A 12780-nucleotide genomic window follows, 5' to 3' on the forward strand; every position below is an offset into this window, starting at 1 on the left:
GAGTGAGAGGGTTCGATATCAGTTCAAAACAGTTTCAATTGTATATGCTTGCCTTTATCGCCATTCTGTGTTTGTACTTCAGATATAATGCCACAACTCTCATGGCAGTGCATATGGTTAGACACACACACACACACACACACACACACACACACACACACACACACACACACAAACATACACAAAAAGCGCAATCCCAGAGCGATAGCAATCTCAAGTATTCAGACACTCCCTGCAACTCCATACGAATCAGGTTACAAATGTGCTAAACCTCTTCTTCACCCTCCAACCCAGCCCCTTTTTTCTTCCTGTGTCCAACTGCATTGTTGAGCGTTCCAACTCATACATACTAAGGCTATCACAATGTCGTACACAGCCAGAGGGAGAGAGAGAGAGAGGGTGCTGCTCAACGTGAGTAGTCTAAACAAGAACACTCCTTCTATCAGCTTTGTGTTTTTGCAGTGATGTCACTCATTCCAGTTAGGCTGACATGAAGGTTAAAGCCTCGCTGGTTTACGTGTTAGGGAGTTCTCCAGGTTTTTTCCACCCTTAATTTTTTTCCTCTACACATGTGCAGTATGTGTGGAAAGGATGTACAGTGTGCACAGATGACTCTCTCTCTTTCTTCCTTTCTTTCTGTCTCATTCATCATCTGAACAGCTGATTCAGGCAAAATACTGGTTACATTTTCTCCATTCGATGCCTTGTGAATTCAATTAAGCTGATGATTGCTGAGTGGAGTCTTAGAGGGCTGAAGTAACACTTTAGCGCAGTCACACACAATGCACATGAACGCAGATAAGCACCGCAGCACAATGTACAAAAATAATTATGGTATTACCATAGTTTTTAGGACAATGTAGCATGGAAAATTCACTATACTGCTTTATGTTCCATAGAGTACTAAATACCTAGGTAAGCGTTAACACAAATAGCATTCTATGAAAATTAAAAAAATAATAAAAAACATAATTTGTAATTAAAAATTAATTTGTAATAATAAAATTAATTTATGTGTGCACGATTATACATGTGTGTATCTTTATACGTGTCATGGAATAAATCATTATTGCTTGGCCAAAATCAGTGCTTCCATTTTCCCTTGTTATATTAGGAAAATAATAGCAAGTAAATTCCACTAGAATTATCATAGTCTAGCAACAAGAAAAAGAAACGAGAAAGAGAGACAGAGCACTTGTAAGAGAGAGAGAGAATTTTTAGGGGAAAAAAAGTGCATCATGAATATCTTCCGTATTAGTTTGGCAGGAACTTTCGGGAACATTGTGTTAATGATTAATATGAAGTCCATGCATGGCAGCCTCTCTCGGTTTTGTTCTTTGAACAGCAGGGTAGAACACCCCCTAAAACCATCATTAGCACAAAACTAAAAGAACTGACAAAAGAACAAGAACTGAACTTTCCAAGCCACCATTATTGAATTGTAATTTCCATCTTCCCCAAACACACACTCAGACACACACACACACACACACACACACACACACACACACACAACATAGAACTTTTCTTTTAAACCAAAGAGAGATTAGTGATTATAAAGACCCCCTGCTATGATGCAGCTCTTAAACTAAAATAAATGTACCGTGGTATGTCTTTATTTCGTTCAACTTGCGATATACATACAGTATACAGTAAATATATGCTTGCTTTATGCTATTAATCCACTAAAGCACACCCAGCATTACATTATTTTCCACCATAGGAAATGAACAATGCACCATTTCCCTATCGTCTTAAAAATTAAACAGTACCAAAACTCAAGAGCTCCAAATGTAAAAGACAACAAAGACAGCTGTCCCACACTGACCAAACCAGATAGATAAAGCCCAATTTAGGTTATCAACACCCTCCTGGACTTTAACTTTTAACTTTTCTGTTTTAAAATGCAGTTTTTAAATGTAATTTATTTCTGTGATAGTAAAACAGCAATTACTCCAATCTTCAGTGACACATGATTCTGCAATCCTCCTAATATGCTGATTTGGTGCTCAAGAAACATTTCTTCTTATTATCAATGTTGAAAACAGTGCTACTCAATTTTTTTTTTTTGTGAAACCAGGATTTTTTTTACAGGATTCTTTGATGAACAGAAAGTTCAAAAGAACAGAATTTATCTGAAATATAAATCTTTGGTAAAAATTTAAAAGTCTTTGCTGTCACTTTTGATCAATTTAATGCATCCTTTCTGAATAAAAGTATTAATTTCCTATTAAAAAACATCCTATTGACTCAAATCTTTTAAATGGTAGTGTATCTGTATAGAGGGAGGGCATTGTATCAAATCCATTAGCACAGATTCCAAGTTCACCACCAGAGTTCCTTGTCTGCATAATGTTATTTGTGTTGTCATGGTTTCTGTTCTTTGTTTGCACCTGTTCTTTGTTCTATTTTACAAGTCACCTGTAATACAGCCTGCTTAATCTCTTGGCTGTATGCGAAGTCAGAGTTTTTTCTGACTTAATGACTAATGACTTTTCCTGAGGTACAGATGACTGTTGACTTGCGACACATGGATTATCAACTCTTTATTAGGCTCCTCTATATTGATTCATGTGGTGATTCAAAGTGCTTCAATGGATTTCTAAGCATTCTTTTTTTATATATATCACATAAGAGTCACATTGAGCAAAGCATTATTGATAACATTTGCAATAAGAAATCACACCTGATTCTGTAACAGGAAAAAAATAATCATAGTGCATATGCTTTTTTCAGCCAATCAGAAAACAGCCAATTAGAAACACTCTTTGCATGTAAATCAATTTGTGCATTTAGGTTTGCTTTGTTTTTTGTAATTATCAAAAGTGCTTAAATCACTGACAGCACTTTTAATGGAAATGTAACAAACACCTTTCAGCAATAATAGCACTTGAGAAAATATGATTCGTTTTTAACTATATTTTGTTAAAGTTCAGATAACTGTCACTGATTAGGATTACACTCTTGATTGGAACCATATTGGTAAAAATATTCTTTTACATTTGTTTAGCAGATGCTTTTATCCAAAATGACTTAGAAAAGAGAACGATACGAACAGAAGCAGCACAGTCAGCAATACAGAAGGAGAACATGTAGTGCTACAAATATGTAATTTAAATTGAGCTCTAGAACAGCACTTCTATAATGTTCTTCTAATTATAGAATGTACATAAATAATGTTTCTAGGCGCAAAGTTTCATCTGTATTAAGCAGCATATGCTGGGGACTGGGTTGCATGGTGTGATTTTGAAGTGTAAGTGTGTGCAGCGTTTTATGAGCTTACTAGAGGAAGCTCCCAGTGTTAGCAATAGGTTAGTAAATCCTTTGTGCCTTGCTGGCAAAGCTGGCACTGGCACACTACAAAACTCACTGCCAACACCTGAGTAATTAGAGAGAAAGAGAGAGTGAGAAAAAGAGGAAAGACACTGTATGGTAGAATGAGACATGTAACTAAATCTGTTGAACTGCCTCACCTTGTTTGCTTTTGCACTCATTAGCCAATATGAGTAAGTCAGTAGGGTGTGTCAGAAATCACAGCATGAACTTTGCTCATGTACATGCACTAGCGCACGCAAACACATACCAGTTAATAGGTCTGAATTGATTAACTCATTTAAAGTCAAAATGTGGGGTTACACAACCCATTGTACTTCTGTAACATGACATATTTCTGAGTGATATTTCACAAGAAAAAAAAAAACAAGATATTTAACAAGAAATAAATGTATTATTGGGAAATGATTGGATCCGGGATACCAGTATGGAATGGTATATTAAAAACATAACATAACATAACATAACATAACATAACATAACATAACATAACATAACATAATATAACATAACAACATTGGTTGTTTTTGATTCATCATTAAACTTTATTAAGGACACACACAGTCCAAAAACACAATCCAATCCAACAATACAACAGACAAAAAAAAACAAAAACAAACAAAGAAAAAAAAACAGAATACACAATATCACATTGAATTCAGATAGATTCATTAAAAAAACAACATAATAACATGGGAAATGGGAGTCCATTAGGAAAATGGACTACACAGGTTGTGCTGTGTGTTTTTGATTCACTAAAAAGAATCAACTCATCAGATTCATTTGTTCAGGAATCAGACTACAATGGTTACACAGTATGTTTTTGATTCACTCAAAAGAACTGGCTCATAATAATAGTCATTCATTTGGGAATCAGACACACAGGTTGCTCAAAAAAATTGCGTTCCCCTGAAACAAGTTTGAATTTGCTCAAAAAAACTTTGCGATGGAAACATATATAAATTGTATAGAAATATACATTTCAATACTTTTGCGAGAGAATGCGAAAAAGGTTTTGTGAGCGAATGCAGAAGCATTGAATTTTTTTGCATCTCATTTTTTCTATCACAGTGTCCCCTCAGGGGCTCCATTGAAACATAAGCAAGCTGTGCCAATTTCTTGTTAGTTTTAATAGTACTAAATCTTGTGTAAAAGCCAATAAATGGACAAGCTGTTAACTTGCATGCCAATTTTTCCATGGTATTCATCCCTGAGAGGTTGAAGTGTTATAAATGAAAGGTCATTTGAACTATTAACTCTTGATGCTCGGATAGACAAGACAACTGCAGTGAGAAGACCCGAGGGAAGGAATCAGTGACTGCTAGTGTGTGAGAGAGCAGAGAGAAGTAGGTGTATGTGCAAAGGAGAGAAGAAAAGGGACACTTAGGTCTATCTTTCTCTCTGTATCAGCAGAAAAAAAAAAAAATGAAAAAAAAAAAAATGCTGGCCTCTGTTGACACAGCCCTGACCTTCCCCTCATTCTGCTCCCCCAAGTGTGAAATTGAATGCCTGCCAGAAAGAATGAGGGAAGAAGGAATGGAGAGAGTGAGACAGAAAGAGAGAGGCAGAGTGGGGGAAACAGAGAAAAAGAATGGGAAAAAAGGATCTGCACAAAGCTAAGAGAGAAATCCAATATCACATGAATCAAACAGTGCAGATTGTTGCCGTGCTTTTCCATTTATGGAGAGTCCTCCATATGACAACCACACCAGGGATCTTTTCCTTGACACATGCTGCCCTGTCAAGAGAATAGAATTGAACCTCAGCACCGGGATAGTGTCTCATAGGGAAAGACTGTGTGGAAACATGGTTAATGTATTGTTTATTTGACTTAGAACCATATTCACTATTCGGAGAGGAGACTGTTGAGTTTATTGAGCTGTATGTTAAACTATGCTAAATATACATAATTTGAATGTGACACACATATACAAACTTCCTTCCTAAACACATGCATTGCCCCAAGAAAAAAAATCTATTACAAACAAATGTAATGAAACACCTTTGTCTCAGTCCTCAAATGTCCTGCTTTGGATAAACTGAGGGATGGGGTAGAGGAGTGGAGTAGAGTCAGGAGGTGGGCGGAATGAAGCATCTGTGATGTCATGGGGGGGCGTGTTGCCCATTTGCACATACACCTACTTCTCTCCTGCTGACTCCAGACATTTTTGTCATTCCTACGAGACCAGCTTCCATTGTGCTGTGGGGGACCTTCCATTCATTCAACTCAGGAAAAGGGAAGGAAAAGAACAGGGAACAGGGAGGGAGGGAAGAAAAGAAGAAGGTGGGGTGTGTGATGGGATGTTCTAACATTCTGTAGTCGTACATGGGGTTGAGAGGAATGAAATGGGGCTGGTTATGAGGAACTGTATTTGTGGAATTCAAGAGCTGCTGTTATCTACAGTTAATTACTTTTTATATATTCAAATATGACAAAATCCACTGTTAGAGTCAACTCCATCATATGTGACTATATAGAAATATCATGTTATTTCTTGCACCTTTTCATGACTACTGTTTTATAGCAGTATTATAGATACACAATCATATGGATCATAATAAATATTAATCTGATATGAATATTTAATGAATGAATCAAAGAGGTTGTTCTGACGTTCTCAGAATTATAGGAAAGGTCCATGTACATTGATTTGATTTATTATTATTTTTTATTTAACAACGGCACAGTTTTCTTTTTTACAATTGCAATGATCAGAATTTACACAGTACTAGTCCACCATCTAGTGGCCTATTTGTGAAATACACATGAAAACAAAGTTAATATTCAGAAATAAATACAAACAATTTTTTTAAATATATAATATATTGTAATTATTTTTTATTAATCCGTTTACGTGAACTGTTCAATTGTTCAAGTTTTTTTTTTTTAAATCCTAGTTATTTTTAACCACAATTGCATATTCTGTATGTCTTCTTTATTAACACACGATTCATATCAACTCTTCAAAAGAGCTCCAGGGTCACCAGGATCAAGACTGAAAACCACTTATCTAAAATTTTGCCTCGGGATTACTTTTCAAACACAGTTATTTATTAATTTTTTAAAATTATTTATTAATTTATTTAAATGTTATGATTTAATTTATAATAATAATTATTTAATTAATAGCTTTTCATCAACTCACGAAACCCCTAAAATTCCCCCGTGAATCCCAGTTTGGGAAGCCCTGCGGTAGGCAACAGAACCAAATCCACCACCTTTATATTTATTCATGCTTTTTTTCCCAAAGATGAAAATAATACAAGCAGAAGAAACGCAAAACTACCACATCAATTCCCTTATTAGAATAGTGCAATATTTCATAAAAATCTCTGTACTGTAAAAGTGCAATATGTAGCTAATAGTTTATCAATAGTTATGCAACCATAGAACTACCATTGTGTAACATAAAAATATGATAAAAAGTCATAAAAGTACCTATAGTAAGCCTAATCCATCAAACATTAAACAGGGTTTCTGCAGGATTTTTAAGCTCAAATTCAAGACCTTTTTAAGACCTGCACAAATAAAATGAATACCACATGAGCAGGTTAGGGCAATGTCTATAGTACCATATTAAGCTGTAAAATTACTGTAAAAAGCATAACTTACAGTTCAGATACAAGTTTCCCCCCCCAAAAAAAGTTTTATAAAATGATAATTGTCATATTAATTTAAACAATTATTATCAATAAATTATTATATCAATTAAATAACATAAATTAGGGGTGTGCAATATTGACAAAAAAATTATATCTCGATAATTTTCTGGGATTTTATCGATAACGATAATTAGACAATATTTTGCTGAGTGTGTTATTGTGCTGATACATTATCTCTAATTGTGCTGACAGCTGACTCCTGAATTTTTTGATATTCTTCATATTCTGTGTGGTCAGTTCACAGCATTGAAAGAAATTAGAAGTTTTATGGGCATTTTTATCTTTAAGACATTTTTTTCTAAAAGTGTGCACCATCTTTTGAATCAAATTATTGCATTTGGGCTGTTACCAAGCAAATGAAATCAGTATCAACAAAACTGATCTTTGCAATGCAGAGGAATCACAGAAGCTGCCTTAGAAGTGTCATTTAGATGCATTTACACACTGTTTAATGCAGCTCTGAGGGACATTAAATACTTTAACCTGCAGTTACAAATGCATAAATAATGTTTTGATATTTTAAACATAAAACATTAAAAACTGATGTTTGAAATTATTTAAAAAATGAAAAGGTACCTTAAATGTGAAATTAAAACAGCCAGTAGGTGGCAGCAAGTCACTGTTAAGCTGAGTCATTGCGATTGAACCGAATCATTTAAAGCTGCAGTCCGTAACTTTTTTTGGTTAAAAATGATCCGAAATCAATATTTGAGCAAGTACATAACCAGCCAGTGTTCAAAACTATCGGCTTACTTTAGCCCGATTCACAAGGGTTAGCTTATAATAATGTTTTCTAATTTGAGTGGTAGGGGTAGGCTTTCGCGGGAAATTCGAGCATGGCAGTGCGTCATTACGTCACTTCTGTAAACATAAAGAAGTTGTCCCGGCTAGTAGGCTATCGCATGTGAGGATCCTGCAGGTGGTCGATCGTTTATAGCCTTTTCTCACAGCAGCCAGAATAATTAAATGTATCATTTTGATGGCGGATTGTAATCCAGAAAGGAAAATGCTCATTCATTCTCTGACAGCAGGTGGAGCGTTTGGTAGAAATATAACTGTTCCCCCGGTAACGGCAGAACACAAAGCAGGGCAGCACCGGACTTTGAACGGGCAGGGCTCATGTTTATTTCATGAAATCATAACGTTAGCCTTTTGAAGTTAATCGTCACATTCATCCATATCGCAATTCTGGTCTTTCCGTCCCCAAATTTAAGGCCTCTTGAAATCATAATTAAGACTTTCTTGTACAATTTAAGACTTTTTAAGGCCTTAAATTTGATACAACTAAATTTAAGACTTTTTTAAGACCCGCGGACACCCTGATTAAAATATGTGGATCTAGCTAAGATCTGGGGGCTCTGAGAAAGGTTAGAGGTTCAATCTGGGGCGATGTGTAACCCCTGGCATTTATTTGTTGCATTAACTTTTTTAAAAGGATTGTTTAATAATTGCACTAACTAGTAGTAGATATGATCAGAGGCTTTGTGTTCTCATCTCTTCTTTTGTCGCAAGGGCTGAAAAATGGATAGATTTTCTCGGTGAAAGACTGGCCAGTGAAGGAGTAGATAAGAGCCTTGGTCCCCACATTGTAGAAGGAGACCAGACCCCCCTCATAATCCACAAACACCCCCACCTTCTGGGGCTTGTCTTTTAGGGAAATAGAAACAGGACAAGATTCATTAGCCACATATTCACTACCATTTCTTAGCCAAATACACCAAAACCCATTCTCTGGGCACACTGTTATTTTCCCTTTCTCTTAATGGACTATCTAGCCACACCAAGTCCCATTCAGTTTTTTCACCGACTTCAACCTCATAATAAAATTTCCCACAAGAAAACCCATCCTTTCCCAGGACACAGGCAGAGGAGTCAAATCTCTCAGGGTTATTGGGAACATCTCTCCAGGATCCACCATGCTTCACTTGTTTTCCGTCTTTAGACAGGATGAGTTTAGGGTAAAGCCCGGGACACACCAAGCCGACGTCAACCATCTAGCGCCGACAAAAGCCGACTGTGTTGTCGCCTCTCGTCGGCTGCATCTGGGCCCGTCTGGGCCAAAAAGCTGCGCTTGAACACACCAAACAGACGACAGCCGACTGCAAACTAGAACATGCGTTCTGCGCCTGCGTGAGAGGATATACCTTTCCATACCTGTAGGTGGCAGTAGATTGTATTGTCGTTCCAAAAACTGTCTGGTCTTGATTCCAGACAGTCCTTGCAGTTGTTAATGAGCTGCTGGATTTCTTTACTTAAGCCTGGCCACCACACACTACATTTGGCTCTCTCCCTACATTTCAAAATGCCTTGGTGACCACTGTGCAGCCTTTGGAGTATATCGGACCTCATCTTTCGGGGAATTATGATCCTGTCGTCATACAGCATTAGGTCCTGGAAAATTGACAGGTGATGACGTGTACTGTAGTATGATTTCAAGGCTTGAGGGACATTAGCTGCATACCTGGGCCAGCCATTAGTCACATATTTCCTCACCATTTGTAGCTCGAAATCCAACTCTGTTTTTCTTTTCACAGACTCCATCTCTGTTTGGGAGATTGGCCACACATCGCTGACTGTATTCTCATAAGTCTCTACTTCTTGCACTAGTTTGGAAACCTCTGTCGAAATGGTGGGCTGAGGGTGTCGTGACAGCGTATCGGCGACCACCAGTTGTTTGCCGGGTAGGCTATGTATTGTGCAACAGGATTGTATTGCATTATTCGCAGTAACAATCTTTGACATCTCAGGGGAACTGAATCGAGATCCTTGGCTTTTATCAACGGGATGAGTGGTTTATGGTCGGTTTGCAGGACAAAACTCTCCAATCCATACAGAAACCGTGAACATTTTTCACAGGACCACACAGCCGCCAGGCACTCTTTTTCGATCTGGGCATACCTTTTCTCAGCATCAGTCAGCACCCTTCCTTTGCAGACAGTCAAAATAATTTTCATAATAAATGAAATGTAGGTGATCACACTCGCTCTGTCAATCTCTCTCTCATAATACTCTACATAATACAATTGCTTTTAACTTCAATGAAGCAACTCAATGTTCATTTGTTACTAGTTCTACAGTATATATGACGTTTTCAAATTTGTAATGGAGGCTTGGGCTTATCTGTTAAACTGAGATGCACAGCATGACTGTGATTATGGTGTTGTGCCTTGTGATACTGCTCATATGTACGTTCATTATATTCCTAAATTCCTTAATAATTTCTTAAAGGGGTCATATGATGTTGCTAAAAAGAACATTATTTTGTGTATTTGGTGTAATGAAATGTGTTTATGCGGTTTAAGGTTAAAAAAACACATTATTTTCCACATACTGTACATTATTGTTTCTCCTCTATGCCCCGCCTCTCTGAAACGCGTTGATTTTTACAAAGCTCATCGGTCTGAAAAGCAAGGTGTGCTGTGATTGGCCAGCTATCCAGTGTGTTATGATTGGCCGAATACCTCAAGCGTGTGACGGAAATGTTACGCCCCTCACCATACTGTGATGATGCCCTGTCAGGCCGGAGCGATGATTCAAAAACATGAAAACCCATTATAAACGAGGCATTCGTTGCATCCAGTGGGGACATAATTATGGATTATAATGACTTATAAAGGAAAAATTGAAATCGCATCATATGACCCCTTTAATACTTACTGATTTCAAAGAATTTCTTCAGTTCCATTTTGATGTTTTCCTGAAGGTTCTGGAGAGCTTTGTCCAAGGTTTCTGTGTTCAGATCTATGTTCATATCAGTAATGTTGCTGGTCCAGGACTTGACTTGTGGGGGGCCGCTTACAGACGTTCAAGTCTGCAGTATTGCAAGAGAAAGGAGATCACTAAACATGTGGTTTGGTCTGAATAAAGCATTCTAAGAGATATAGCTGAGCAAGGAACACTGACTTGTTGTTTTTGGACTCTTTAATAAATGCTGCACTTTGATCTTGTTTTGGAGTATTCCGTGACACTTGTAGGAAGTGCAGGTGATCTTCAGTGTGTGAGAGCATCTCAAGCTAAGTGTCTCTCCTCTTTAGCTCCGTGATTTCCTGCCCCAGCTCTTTAATGAGCTCCTCAGCCTGCTTCTCTGCTGTTTTCTGCTTCTGTTCCATCACCTCCAGCAGCTCAGAATGACATCTCTCAATGGCGTGCAACAGATCAGTGAACAGCTCAGCTTTATTTGCTTTATTTCTCTCATTGGTGCTCTGGCTATGTTGAGAAGAATAATAGACACTGAAGTTTCCAGTCAGATTCCAAATCATTCTTTCCACCACCTCTAGTAGATAGTTGTATTTAAAAAATATGTTGACTTGTCACTAACAACACACCTTGCTGGACTTTTCTAAGTTTTTTTTATCTCCTTAATCTTATTACATCTGTCCTGGATCATCACCTTTATTTCTGCCTGTGTCCTTTCCAGTTGAATCTGAAGACGGAGAGCAAGATTTTTTTAAAGCAAATGCATCAAGTGCAAACATGCATAGAACTGTTCTCTTACAATATATTTGTTGCAGTGATTCAATTTCCAGATGTTTTCAATATTACAGTAAAATGTTTTTTTTAAGTAATATATCCCCTCAACCTTGTGTGTGTATCATTTAGTAAAGAATAAGCCAAAATGTAAATTATTAGCTGATACTTTTACCTGTAGATTTAATGTGCAGTTTTTGTAGTTTATTGTAGTGCTTTGTCTCAGTGAAAATTGTTGTCAATAACTGTTACGAATCCTGTCCATGGACTTCCGTCCGATCACCACCAGAGGTCACTTGTCCATCATATTGACTCTCTCACTACAGAGACTGTTACACGTCACCACGGACTACATTTCCCATCATCCATTGCAATGATTGCACACAGCTGTAACCAATCACACACACACACACACTATATTACACTCACTCAGATCCTTCTCAAACTGCTGAGTATTGTTTAGTGCATATCACTCTTCTAGCGATAGGTGCATTACGGAGCCATTCCTAGTTCCCGGTCCTAGTTCCCAGTTCTAGTTCTAGTCTTAGTCTAGCCACTTCGTGTTGCATTGTTGTCTGTTTCCTGACCTTCTGTCTGTTTCTTGGGCTATTGCTCGTGTTATTGGATTACCCCTCTTGTCAAGCCCTCTGGATACTGTTCGCCGATCGAAGACCCACGCTAGCCCTAGGAATATTCTTTGTCTTGCCTGTGATATACCTGTGTTATCTGACCCTTGTCTGTTTATTGACCATGCCTTTGTAAATAAAGCCTTGCACAAGGATCCGCACGTCTCGTTCGCCCCGTAACAGAATACTCGGCCACACAAGGATCCAGCAGCTTTTCTACTGGACACTGGCCAGGTATGGACACCGCAAGAGCTATATTCAAGAGTATTTAGAGGTCGCTAATTATTCTGATTTGCCTGACTGTGTGCTCATAAATTTTTTTTTTGTGAGGGCATTAACCAACCGCTCAAATCACGTTTAATCCGTGAGGGTCCCCGTTCATCTCTCGTTCAATTTATGGATTATGCTTTGTTGACTGTTGGTTGATTGTTCACTGTGGGTGTCGCGGAGGAATGCGACCCCGCACTCACTCGTGTAATGGCGGCCGCACTACAGCGCGCTCACAAAATGGCGGCAACAGCAGAGCCTGATCGCAAAATGGCGGACACAACAGCGCCCAGTTATGTCACAGCTGCCAATCCTGAATCAAGTCAAGTCACAGTTGATCTTCATGAGACAAGTCAAATCACAGTTGATCGTCATGAGTCAAGTCAAGTCACAGCTGATCTTCCTGAGTCAAGTCAAGTCACAG

General features: G+C 37.9%; 1 long non-coding RNA gene and 1 pseudogene across 1 annotated transcript in view; both read right to left on the reverse strand.

Annotated features, from left to right (window-relative positions):
* Positions 1–8449: 8449 nt before the first annotated feature.
* On the reverse strand, positions 8450–8990 carry LOC107669031 (zinc-binding protein A33-like; annotated as a pseudogene).
* A 2185-nt stretch (positions 8991–11175) lies between these two features.
* The window catches only part of LOC107668320 (uncharacterized), a 7720-nt gene continuing 6115 nt past the window's right edge, over positions 11176–12780 (reverse strand). The window contains exons 3-4 of the long non-coding RNA XR_001631880.1: positions 11387–11419; positions 11176–11202 (exon numbers count right to left, since the gene is read on the reverse strand). This is a non-coding gene — a long non-coding RNA (uncharacterized LOC107668320). The remainder of the gene's footprint in view (positions 11203–11386; positions 11420–12780) is intronic.

This window comes from Sinocyclocheilus anshuiensis, unplaced genomic scaffold, assembly GCF_001515605.1.
Source record: "Sinocyclocheilus anshuiensis isolate Anshui unplaced genomic scaffold, SAMN03320099.WGS_v1.1 scaffold337, whole genome shotgun sequence".
NCBI lineage: Eukaryota > Metazoa > Chordata > Actinopteri > Cypriniformes > Cyprinidae > Sinocyclocheilus > Sinocyclocheilus anshuiensis.